This window comes from Callorhinus ursinus, unplaced genomic scaffold (assembly GCF_003265705.2).
Source record: "Callorhinus ursinus isolate GAN/ISIS: 27379988/994484 unplaced genomic scaffold, GSC_fseal_2.0 scaffold7, whole genome shotgun sequence".
NCBI classification, from domain to species: domain Eukaryota; kingdom Metazoa; phylum Chordata; class Mammalia; order Carnivora; family Otariidae; genus Callorhinus; species Callorhinus ursinus.
In genome coordinates this window covers 6428690-6442048 of record NW_027397069.1, presented here as the reverse complement: position 1 = coordinate 6442048, position 13359 = coordinate 6428690, and the positions used below count along the sequence as shown (strand labels likewise).

Here is a 13359-nt window from a genome sequence, read left to right as displayed (position 1 = left end):
CTTAGGCGAGCTTGGGCTTTTCTCTGGTGACGTTTGGCTGTGGCTTGCAGGGTGGACTGGGCTCCCTGTGGGAGGTGGGTCATGCTTCAACCCAGCAGGTAACTTGATCTCCCCTGACAGACACAGTTGAATTCTTCCTCCTTTATGACTCCCATTCTCAACCTTCTATGATGCTTTAATTCCAGGGAAGGTGGAAGATGGGAGCCCTATCTTTGCCTCAGTCCTGATTTCCCGAGCTCTGTTTATCTGATTGTGTTTCTCATAGTCTCCAGACTAAGTCCTCAAAGAAGCACTTTTCAGCTTTTATTCTTTCCTGATAGCTAGGACCAGGCATAGAGCCACAAGTAAATTCAGTGATTGGCAGAAAAATCACTTTGGATCTAATTATTGAGGTTAATTATTAGGCTTGGAGCTCATTCAAAGTACTCATTCTGACCTCTGGGTGGAGAAGAAATTTTCTTGTTTGGGAGGTGGTGAGAAAAAAGATGATTTATTTTTAGAGAGAGAATAAAAACATTTCCCAAATGTTTTTGGTGGCTTCATGTGTCCTCTCCTTGCTCACTGGGAATGACTGTGCTGAAAAAACATTTTGAGCCCCTTGACTGCTTTTCATGATTGCTGTTTCAAGTAAGGGAGCTAACTGTAGAGTGCCAGGAATTTTAAGGAGAGGACCATTTGTGTGGTTGATTTTGCTATTTTTTTTTTTTTTAAAGATTATTTATTTGAGAGTGGGGGAGAGAGTGAGCACAAGCCTGCCAGTATGGGAGGGGAGGGGCAGATGGAGAGGGAGAATCTCAAGCAGACTCACTGCTGAGCACAGAGCCTGAGGTGGGGCTCCATCTCAGGACCCTGAGATCGTGACCTGACTGAAATCAAGAGTCAGAGGCTTAACTGACTGAGCCACCCAGGCACCCCTGATTTTTGCTATTTTTAATAATCATCTAAAGCTCTTGGTGAGAAAGCAAGGAGTCACGACTATAAGTCAAGGGCTTCCATGTCCTTTGTGAGCCCAGCAGCAGTATTGGACGATTTGGGGAGTGGAATCTGAGGTTGGAAAGCCAGCTTTGGGAGCTTCTGCAAATGCCTTGGTATCTGGTAGAATGGCTGCTCTGAAAAGGATCTCTGCCATTTGATGCACTAATGGAGGAATGGTAACAGGTGTTCCTTAAAGCTAAGTTGCGTTTATGGCCTGTGGTCATTTAGGCACTATATGATGATTTTCACATATCCATTTTGATACTAGATTAGATTTTCAGTAAGGGTTTGTTGATATCTTTCATGACCATCTTAAAAAGTTTTAACTGTTTAATTTGGAAAATATTCACAATTTTTGATTTTTAAATTAAAAATATACATGCTGTATTTCCTGTGGTAAGAGCTGTTGGGATAAATCAGACTTCATCTTCCTGTCCCAAATTCCCAGGGAGGAGAAATACTTAAAAAACCAAAAGAAAAATAACCAGAATTTTTGTGCAAAATAGTGGGAATTATGGTCCTGAAAACGATGAGGCATTTCTGAAGGAGAAATGGCAGATGTATTCATGCAGCAGAAAACCCCGGTCTAACACACAGGCAGGGGAAAATGGCTACAAAAATGGCTACAGCTTCAGAAGAGAAAGATCCAGAGCAGGAAGGGGAATGTTGGGCAATTGACAGGATGTTTGGTTCAGAAACCTCATTATGATCATCCAGCTGGGTGATTCCTCCATGCTGAGCGTCTGTCGGGAATGGTTGGTAAACTGTAGAGCCAGCCATATCTTGGAATTCTTTAGTAGCGAAAGAAGAATGAGGTAGATCTCTACATATTGACAGAACATCTCTAAGACATATTAGGAATTGAAAAAGAATCTGTAAAATGGCACTAGAATAATACTGTTGATGTTTAAAAAACTCCACACTAATAAGATTTTATAGGTTTTTTTTTTTTAAAGATTTTATTTATTTATTTGACAGAGACACAGCAAGAGAGGGAACACAAGCAGGGGGAGTGGGAGAGGGAGAAGCAGGCTTCCCATGGAGCAGGGAGCCCGATGCAGGGCTCGATCCCAGGACCCCGGGATCATGACCCGAGCCGAAGGCAGACGCTTAACGACCGAGCCACCCAGGCGCCCTAAGATTTTATAGTTTTATAGTTACATACATTACATTAAAAGCATAGACTGGTAGTACTCAGCAGTGCCACTATTGACATTTTGGATTGGATAATCCTTTGTTGTAGGTGGCTGTCCTGTGTATTGTAGGGTATTTAGAATCCTCCCTGGCCTCTGCCTACCAGACACCAGTAGCATCGCTCCAGTCTGGAGTGGTGACAAGTAAAACGTTCTGTGGACTTTGGCACCTATGTCCTGCAGGACACAGTTGCTTCCTGTTGAGATCCCCTGGCACAGACAAAGGTCTAAGAATGTGTACTCACATGAGAAGTGATTCCTGGACAGAGAAAATGTAATGGGGAGAGAGGTATGGTTAGTGGGATTATTAGCTTTATTTTGAACAAGAATAATGTTTAGGTATTATGTGTAATTTACAAAAAAAAGCCCCAGAATATATCTTTGCTTATTTGTAATATCTCTATATTAAACTTAAAAATGGCTAATGGTCAAAAGGAGAAATACAAATAGCTCACAATGGGGTGCCTGGGTGGCTTAGTTGGTTAAGCGACTGCCTTTGGCTCAGGGTCCTGGGATCGAGTCCCGCATCGGGCTCCCTGCTCAGCGGGAAGCCTGCTTCTCCCTCTCCCGCTCCCCCTGCTTGTGTTCCCTCTCTCGCTGTCGCTCTCTCTGTGTCAAATAAATAAAATCTTTAAAAAAACCAAACAAACACCCCCCCCCACAAATAGATCACAATGTGAAGATATGCCCAAAGTCACTAATTATTAGGGAAATGCAAATTAAAAAAAAAGTGAAGAATCCTTCCCCCTCCCACTTCCATTAGTTAATTAAAATCCAAAAGATCAGTTATTCAGTGGTGGTGTGGGGAAATTCGTCTCTGGTAGGCATGTTAATTGACATAAGCTTTTAAATGTGTAGTTTGTAGTATTTAAACTTTCAAATATTTTTCTTACATACACACATACAGTTTGGCATGTTCAGGGAAGCCTGTTGCAGCTCTTAGTATCTGCAAATTGGAAACCATATCCATTATTGGAGGAATGGTTAAATAAGCTGTGGTTTACCCGGGGTACTAGGATGTTGTATACCAGTTAAGCAAGTTGCAGATGTTGTATAGCTGTTAACTAAGTAGAAAGAATAATATATAGCAGGATATAATTTATGGGAAGAAAATCTTAAACATAAAATAAAACGATGCACTTTCATGCCTGCATGTACATATGAAAATGTTTAGGTAAGTCTGGAAGGACGCATGCAAAACTGTTGGTAATTGCCTTTAGGGTAGAAAGTGGGATCTTTAAGGGGGTGAGAAGCAATGGTTATCTTTATTGCTTAAACTCTTTGTTTTAGTGGCGCCTGGGTGGCTCAGTTGGTTAAGCATCTGCCTTTAGCTCAGGTCAGGATCCCAGGGTCCTGGGATTGAGCCCCCATGTCAGGCTCCTTGCTCAGTGGGGAGCCTGCTTCTTCCTCTCCCCTCTGCTTGTGTTCTCTCTTGCTGTCTCTCACGCAGATAAATAAAATCTTAATAAAAATCAAGGTAGTATATTCATATATTGAGTGATTAAAAGAAAACCAAAATTTAATAACATCTAGGTGATTTGTTTTTATGCACAGTGTTGTCAATTAGTGACACATATTGAGCAGTGATAGTGATGGTGGGGCTCCAGTAGTTTTTTGAGATCTCATGACTTTGTTGGCCTCTCTGTATTTTAAATGATTAGTACTGACATGTAGCTATTCATATGCTCTGGAAATATTTTTTAAAAATACCCTGATTGGGACACCTGGGTGGCTCAGTCAGTTGAGTGTTGGACTCTTGGTTTCGGCTCAGGTCATGATCTCAGGGTCGTGAGATTGAGCCCTAGCCCTGGGCTCTGCATTCAGTGGGGAGTCTGCTTGGGATTTTCTCTCTACCTCTCCCTCTACCCTTCCCTCTGCTTGCTCGCTCGTTCTCTCTCTCTCTCTCTCTCTCTCAAAGAAAGAAATCTTTTTTTTTAAAAAAATACCCTGATTACAGGAGCACGTAGGTGGCTCAGTCGGTTAAGCTTCTGCCTTTGGCTCAGGTTGTGACCTCAGGGTCCTGGGATCAAGCCCCCTCTCGGGCTCCCAGCTTAGCGGGAGTCTGCTTCTCCCTCTCCTTCTGCCCCTCTCTCAGCTCATGCTCTCTCTTTCTCTCTTTGAAATAAATCCTTAAAAAAAATACCGATTACAAATTAAGGTTCTTTTCTTTTTTTTAAAAGATTGATTTATTTGAGAGAGAGGTTTGTGAGCAGTGGGGAGGGGTAGAGAATCCCAAGCAGACACCCTGCTGAGTGCGGATTCTGATGCGGGGCTCAATCTCATGACCCTGAGATCATGACCTGAGCCGAAACTAAGGGTCCAAGACTTAACTGACCCAACCACCCAGGTGCCTCAACAAATGGAGGTTATTTCTTAATCCTATTCCTCGAATTTCATTCTGCCATTGTTTCAGAAATTTGTATTCAGAAATAGGGTATATGTGGACTTAAGTCTTCAACGTTACAATCCCGAATGCATGTGTGATTGCTTTTGTTTTGCAAGTGGAAAATGGTTACAGTCTAGAGTTGAGCCCACACTCTCGTTATTGGTATTTTCTTGTCTCTTCTTTTTGTTTTCCTCCCTTGCTACAGTTTTTCTTAAGTGATACTATTTATATTTTTACTATGTAAGTAAGCTCTATAAATGCATTCTTTCATAAATGCTTGTCAGTGTTGGGCTAAAAATTGTGATTGAATCTGTGTGGGATTTTTTTTTTTAGGATTTTATCTTCAGGTAATCTCTGTACCCAATGTGGGGCTTGAACCCACAACCTGGAGATCAAGAGCTCCACACTCCACTGACTGAGCCAGCCAGGTGCCCCTATATAGTTGTTGTTGTTGTTGTTTTTTGATTGTAAAATATAAAGTAAAACTTACTGCTTGATTAACTTTTAATTGTGTAATTCGGTGGCATGAAGTACATTTACAGTGTTGTTCCACCATCACCACCACCCATTTCCAGAACTTTGTGATCGAATCTACACAGATTTTATGGGATCGCTTTCTAAGTTGTCATTTGTCTTTAAGGCATATGTTTGGCTGCTGATTGTGGTTTTGTTCCCATCTTAGGGACTTCTAGTTAGGTTTGTGAGGTACATATGCTCACGTCTGTTAGGTATTTCTCTATGGTGGGATGATCTCTTTGAAAAGTTGTATTAGTCTGCAATCAGAAAGTTTTATCGACTACTTTGTGTGTGTACTGAGCTTTCCCAGTAGTTAGAAAATGTCCTGCATTCACAAGCGTACAGTTAAGCCACATGAACGACTAAGTCTCAGTTTTTCTTTCTTACTTTGCATTTGCTCTTCAACTGAGGGAAGCCAGGCTTCTGTTTGTTCTACTGAGTTTGTCCCCAAAATCGCCAGAAATTTGATTTGTTAGATTCAGTAGCTACTTATCTGAATCCCCTTCTTAGTTGGTCTGTCTGAGGCGTGCAGCATTAACGGCTGGCCTTCCATTTTGATGGCTTTCTTCTCCCTCACCATCCTCTGGTCTCTCTGGGCTCTGTGTGTCTGATGCCCTCTGTCTGCTTCTGGTGTGCCCTTCTGAAGTGTCTTCTATCGCCAGAGCCCTCTTTGTCAGATGAATTCTTGACTTTATTAGCTGCAGTTGTTAAACATTTATAATCACCGTGCTGTGTGCCAGAAGGTCCTCGCATAGCAGAGCTCACAGCATAATGGATTAAAAAATGAATATGAAACGTCCTGATTTTTATTAAATAGCGTTATTGAGGTATAGTTTGCATATCATAAAGTTTACCCATTTTAAGTGTACAGTTCAATGAGTTAATAGTAAATATTCAGAGTTGTACCACCCTCACTGCTATCCAGTTTTTAGAACATTGCCATTGCCCATGCGGGTCCCTCGTGTCCATTTGGAGTCACTCCTTGTTCACCTCCATCTACGTAGCCACTGATATGCTTTCTGCCTGTAGTTTTGCGTTCTCTGGAAACTTCAACTAAGTGGAATTGTATAGTTTTTGTTTTTTTTTGTGTCTGGCTTCTTTTCGCCTAGCATAATGCTTTTGAGATTCATTTGTGTTGTTGCATTGATCAGTTCTTTTTTTTCCCCCCCTTTGGCTGAGTATTCTGTTGCATGAATATAACACGTCTTATTCATTTACCAGTTGCTGGGCATTTGGGTTGCTTCTAGTTTTTAATTACTATGAATACTGTTATGAATATGTGTATACAGGTCTTTGTATGAACATGTTATCATTTCTCTTGCATCTATACTTAGGATTGGAATTGCTGGGTCATTTGGTAACTGTACTTAAACTTTTAGGTAACTTAAACTAACCTTTAACTTTTCAGACTAGTTTCTGAAGCAGCTGCACCATTTTACATTCCCACTAGTAGCGTATGAGGGTTCAGATTTCTTCTCATTCATGCCAATGCTTGTTATTATTTGTCTTTTTTTATTATAGTCATCCTAGTCAGTGGGAATTGGTATTGCATTGTGCTCAGTGGTGTCTTTTGAAAAGCAAAAGCTTTAAATTTTGATGATCTCCAGTTTCTCAAATTTCTTTTATGGATCAATCTGCAGGGCACTGGCATCTATGGAGTAGTCTATCACCTGAGCTTCCTTGCCCTGTGTTTCTGCTTGGCTGTTTGAAGATATCAAGCAGATCAGGCTGTTTATCCCATCTCCACTTCCCTGCCTTGTCTCAGTTTTGACAGTGCCCACATTATTTAGGGCCGGAGCAGCTGGTGGGCCCTCACGTTCACTAGCTCTACTTATGTTCTTCCTGTTCCAAGCCTCTTCAGGACTGGGGTGATTATGGCTTCCCACTCTTGCTAGTCCCTTGAAACCTCACCATCCTCTGTTGGTTTCTCTAGCCCCACTCCTTGTGGTATTTTCAGGTAAACATGTTTGATCATGTCACTTTATTCCTGGAGAATCCTGACTGACCCAATTTGGACTGAAAAGCATTTCTTTTTTTTTTTTTTTTAAAGATTTTATTTATTTATTCATGAGAGACAGAGAGAGAGAGAGAGGGAGAGAGAGAGAGAAGCAGAGGGAGAAGCAGGCTCCCAAGGAGCAGGGAGCCCGATGTGGGACCCGATCCCAGGACCCTGGGATCACGACCTGAGCCGAAGGCAGACGCTTAACCATCTGAGCCACCCAGGCGCCCCTGAAAAGCATTTCTGAGGTTGGAAAATGATGGCCTGTGAGCTAAATTTGGCCCATCATATGGTTTTTTGTAAATCTTTATGGAAACACAGCCATGCCCATTTGGTTTTGTATCGTGTATGGGGCTCAAACTCACAACCCTGAGATTGAGTCGTGTGCTCTAGTGACCGAGCCAGCCAGGCACACCTGGGAGATGTTCTCTTTTGCTTTTTGCCCTTGATAGTCGAGGGAAACAAGTTAGAGAGGAATGTTGGAGTGGTTATTTAGTCAGTCTTCATGGGAAGTTATCAAGCACTGTCCATGCTTTTTGTTTTTAATATCCCTTGTTGTGAAATTTATTATTTTCATTGCATAAGCACAAAGAAAAAACCCCCTAAAATAGTTATATGTTAGAGAAGTAACCCATGTCCTAGAAGATGGCAAAGATGACACATCTGCCACAATGCTGTCCATGCCAAAAGCAGACAATAGTCCATCCCAGCAACGGTAGGAGCGTCCTCGTGGTAGCATTGGTCATCGTGTCACAAGTTCGCCAGGGGGATGTGATCCTTCTGTTGAGTGGCGACAAATGAAGAGGGTTGTGTCACGGCTTAAGGAGCACTGGCCTCTCGAGCTGTGGTTTACTCTGGTCTTTACTGTGAGATTTTACTTTCTTTGCAGGCCAGCAAGTTAACTCTCATGGTTTCATGGTGCTGATAGAAGGTAAAAGGTGGCTGGGTCAGGCATGAAGGACCGTTTACTCCTCACAGCCATGGCAGTGGTCAGAGTGTCAGCCTTTTTTTTTTTTTTTTTTAAGATTTTATTTATTTGACACAGAGAAAGAGAGCACAAGCAGGGGGAGTGGCAGGCAGGCAGAGGGAGAGGGAGAAGTAGGCTCTCTGCTGAGCAAGGAGCCCGATGCGGGGCTCGATCCCAGGACCCTGGGATCATGACCTGAGCTGAAGGCAGCTGCTTAACCAACTGAGCCACCCAGGCGCCCCAGAGTATCAGCATTTTTGCTCTGGTTCCCCAAGTCCCAGTTTCCAGAAGGTGATATGAAGAGGGTCAGATGATACCTGCACATGAAATGGTTTGCTCTTAGCCTGCTTCTCACATAGTGAATCTTTTATAAATGGACTATTAGCATCTCTGCACTTTGCCCCGGAGTCAGACACTGTCCTCATCTAGGGCTGTTGGCTATTCGAACACTTGTGCAAATATACTTCGAGCCAAAAGGCAGTTGGTGCCTTGCTCATATCATGTGCAGAGAAAATATTCAGGGAAAGTTTTTGCCAACTAGAGTCAAGGATTCAGCATGTTTTGTAGCAAGCAGTAAACAAATGAGTGCCCCTCCATCAGGAAGCAAGTAGCTCTAGAATAGTCATACTGTGGGTGCTTGCTTGTTTTACTTAGTTGCCTAGCTTATGTGACTAGCTGCAGAAACTGCTCAGGATCAAGGGGTGGTATAGACTTTGCCATTTGGAACACTCGGCAAGGATGTTTGGGGTGGTCAGATCCCCTGGTGAACTGCCTGTACAAAAAGTATGTAACGACCAGTTATTTCCGTCTTTGACTCTGAGAACCTCTAGGATTGACCTGGCCGTATTCTAATGAAATTGCTACATCCAGTTCACTAATCTGGTTCTTATTAAGAGGAATTGAGTTGGTCTTATGGCAGTGACTATATTTGAGATATTATTACAAGTAATCGTTATTGATATTACAAAATACAGTGGCTTTAGGGGCATCTAGGTGGCTCAGTCGGTTAAGCGTCCGACTCTTGATCTCAGCTCAGGTCTTGATCTCAGGGTTGTGAGCTCAAGCCCTGCTTTGGGTTCCATGCTGGGTATGGAGACTACTTAACAACAACAACAACAGTAATATACAGTGGTTTAAATAGGATGACTTTCAAATGTTCTCTCACATAACATCTAATAATTTTAGGTTAGGCATCCCAGTGTATTTCCAAGGGTGTCCAGAGGCTTTGGTTATTGCTCTGCCATCCCCTAGGGCAGGGATGGACAAATTTTGCCTATAAAGACTCAGAGTAAATATTTTAGATGGCTGCCCCAACTACTTAACCTTGCAGTTATAGCACAAAAGATGGCACAGGCAGTAAGTAAATGAATAGGTGTACCTGTGCTTCTGTAAGACTTTTTTTTTTTTTTTTTTTTTACAAAAGCAGGCATTGGGCTGGATTTGGCCCAGTGTCCCTTGCCCTAGGAAGTTGTTTTAGTTTGCATCATTGAACTTGATTACTACAACATATGTGTTCCAGATTAAGGGAAAGAACATGGCCAAAATTCAGAAAATATGCTTATATGTAAGTTGTAGAGAATTTGCTTGTTGCACATTTCACTTTCTGATCCCAGTGACTCAAACTCTCTTAGTCTGGTAAATCTTGTCTCTACCTGGGCAGTCATGTGCCATGGGAACAGGGAAATGAAGGTTTTTGGGCACAGTGGTAGTGTGCCACAGTGGTATGATGTCTCATTTATTTTAAACTCCTTCAGAACAGAGAGGCATAAACCCATGTGTTCATTTAAAGTACATTGTAGGTCCATTCAGTTCCTCTTACTGGGAGTCAGCACTCCAGGGATGGCTTTTTTTTTTTTTTAAAGTTTTTTTTGAGAGAGAGAGAGAGTGAGAGAAACCGCACACGAGCAAGGAGAGGGACAGAGGGAGAGGGAGAAGCAGACTCCTTCTGAGCAGGGAACCTGATATGGGGCTCTATCCCAGGACCCTGGGATGATGACCTGAGCCAAAGGCAGACACTTAACTGACTGAGCCACCCAGGCACCTCTCCAGGGATGGCTTTCCCTCCCCCACCGCCAAGGGATGGCTTTTAAAAGCATTTACAACTTTCTGTATCTCAGTCAAGACTAAATTCTTTTTTTTTTTTTTTAAGATTTTATTTATTTATTTGAGACAGAAAGAGATAGAGAGAGAGCGAGCACATGAGAGGGGGGAGGGTCAGAGGGAGAAGCAGACTCCCTGCCTAGCAGGGAGCCCGATGCGGGATTCGATCCCGGGACTCCAGGATCATGACCTGAGCTGAAGGCAGTTGCTTAACCAACTGAGCCACCCAGACTCCCAAGACTAAATTCTTAAGTAAGTGGGTTTTCACTGGTTGACATTCGTTTAATATTTAGCAGTATGGATATTAGAAATGGATGCTTATTACTGGAATTAGTGCTATTCAAGATATTTGGATTGGCTGAAATATTTGAGACCTTTCACCCTTGAACAGACATGATACAAGAATTTAGTAAGGCTTTTATCTCTAGGGGTGGTGCCTTGCACTTGATTTCCTTATTTTTGATATCCCACCATCAGGGAGGAGGATTTCTGATTGCCTTATAGCAACTATAAAGATAAAATCATGCTTTTGGAGTTTTATTATGCCTCCCTTGGTGACATTTTTATGCAAGTTGGTGATTTGACAAGAATTGGGATTTTATGCAGCATGTGAAACAGGCTGTATGCTGTCTTTTTTTTTTTTTAAGATTTATCTATTTTATTAGAACACATTATCAGGGAGAGGGGCAATAGGAGAGGGAGAGAATCCTCAAGCAGATTCCCCACTGAGTGCTTGATCCCAGGACCCTGAGATCAGCACCTGAGCCAAAACCAAGAGTCAGATATCCAACTGACTGAGCCACTGAGGTACCCTATGCTGTATGCTGTCTTGCTGAGAAATGTTTGTTTAATAAATGTATGTGTGGCAGACTTTGGACTGAGAGTTGCTTTTGTTACTAACGTTTTAGCAAGATGGGTTAAAGTAGTAACTAATCCTTACCCAACTTTTCCTGTTCAACTTTTTGGTGTCTGCCACCAAAAGACCTTAATTAAGAGTTGTGTATGACCAAGTTGGCTTAAATATGTTCATTGTTTTCTTTTCCAATTTTGTGGTAAGGACATTCAAGATCAGATCTAGCTTCTTAACAGTGTACAATACATTATTGTTAACTGTAGTTAAACAATGTTATATAGCAGATCTCCAGTGTTTATTCATCTTATGTATCACTGGAACCATGCCTCTTGGTAACTCCCCATTTCCTCCTCCCCTCACCCCTGGTAACCACCATTCCAGTCTTTGATCTTAGGAATTGGACTTATTTTAGATACCTCCTGTAAGTGGAAACCTGAAGTATTTTGTCTATTTCACTTCGCATAATGTCCTCAAGTTCATCCATGTTGTCACATACTGCAAAATTTCCTTTTTTTAAAGAGACTGAATAGTATTCAGCTGTGAGTGTATCTGTTTGCTTTATCTATTTAGCTGTGAGTGGACATTTAGATTGTTTCCAAACACATCTTAACTCTTGTGGATAGGGCTGCAATGGACCTGGGAGTGCTAATAGCTCTTTGAGATCCTGATTTCTTTTTTCTTTTCTTTTCCTTTTTTTTTTTAAAGATTTTATTTATTTATTTGAGAGAGAGACAATGAGAGATAGAGAGCACGAGAGGGAAGAGGGTCAGAGGGAGAAGCAGACTCCCTGCTGAGCAGGGACCCCGATGTGGGACTCGATCCCGGGACTCCAGGATCATGACCCGAGCCGAAGGCAAGTCGCTTAACCAACTGAGCCACCCAGGCGCCCCTTTTTTTTTTTTTTTTTTTTTTTTTTAGCAGGCTCTGCCCCCGGCTTGGGGCTCAGACTCATGACCCCCAAGATCACAAGTCACACGTTCTACCGGCTGAGCCATTGAGGCACCCCATGGTAGTTCTTTATTTTTTTGAGGAACTTCATAGTGTCTGACATAGAAGCTGTGCCATTTTGTTGGCATAAAGTTCTTTCACAACAAGGATTTTGAAATTAATGAATGTCAACAATACTTGGCTGTCTTACTAGATTTCTTTTGTTAGTTTGCTTTCCCGTGCTTCCAGTGACCATTTTCAGCCCTTTTTATAATCTTCTTACACCACCAGTGACTCCTCTTTGAGTGTTCTTGTCTCTTGATTACACACAAAATAGCAACTGCCAAAAGCCGGAGCCTTTAGTTTCTGTCAACAGATCTATAAATCTACCTGTATTTATGCCCATTCTTGGCATCTTCCCACCATTAGGAAGGAAAGACACATTCTTGATCATATCTCTGCTGCTTTCTCTGCAGTGGTGGCTCGAGAAGGTCTTTGGAGAAGCCCTTCCAGGCAGCACGGCAAATGGGGAGTGGGTACTTGGGGAGCTTGTCTTGAACTGCATAACAAGCTCTGTCTATCCTTCTCTGTCTCCTGTTTGTCTTTCCTGTCTGCTTTTCCTTTTTTCTTTTCTTTTTTTAATTTTATTTTTTAGAAAGATTTTTATTTGAGAGAGGGAGAGAGCAAGAGAGAGAAAGGACGAGTAGGGGGAGGGGCAGAGGGAGAAGCGGACTCACTCTCAGCAGAGATCTCTCCCCCACAGACTCGGGGCTCGATCCCAGGACCCTGAAGATCCTGACCTGAGCCGAAGGCAGACACTTAACTACCTGAGTCACCCAGGTGTCCCCTCTTTCATCTTTTTCCTTTTTAAATCCTGGCTTATATTTTGTGGGGGTGGTGGTGGAGATGAGCTCTATCCCTTTCCCTGTCTTCTGCTTCCCCATATCTCCTAGCTCTGCCACTTGATTGTCAATGTGAATTATTTCATCTCCTTACTTTTAAGCTCCTTACTTTTCAAGGGCATTTGTTCAAGTTTTTCCTAAGAAAAACTCCACTTCAAACCTTTTCTCAGCTATCACTCTGTCTCTCCCAACCTTGACAAGCAACCATATAGATAGCCCCTGCCCCACCCTTTCATACTTACCTCTGCCTCCCCCCTTCCCCATTCCACAATCCATTTCGCTGTGGTCTTGGTACATTGACATTGCTTTTGCTAAGGTTTTGCTTTCATACTTCTTGTCTCCTCTCCCCTACTCCATCCTTCCCATTGCTCCCTGATGCTTCTACCAGGTGTCAGTGGTAAGAGAATGTGGTTCTAGTCATGGTGCTTTTCATTCTTTTTTTGTTTACCATATTCTCAGAAATGCATCCCTGCCAGATAAAGACTCAACAAACTCTTTGGTTTCATAATTGGTTCTGGGACAGTTCCCTTTACTGATAGGA

At 42.4% G+C, this 13359-nt stretch overlaps 1 protein-coding gene across 4 annotated transcripts in view; it reads left to right on the top strand.

The window, feature by feature from the left end:
* Positions 1–13359, top strand: part of PCCA (propionyl-CoA carboxylase subunit alpha) — a 394194-nt gene that overhangs the window by 48580 nt on the left and 332255 nt on the right. The window lies entirely within an intron of this gene.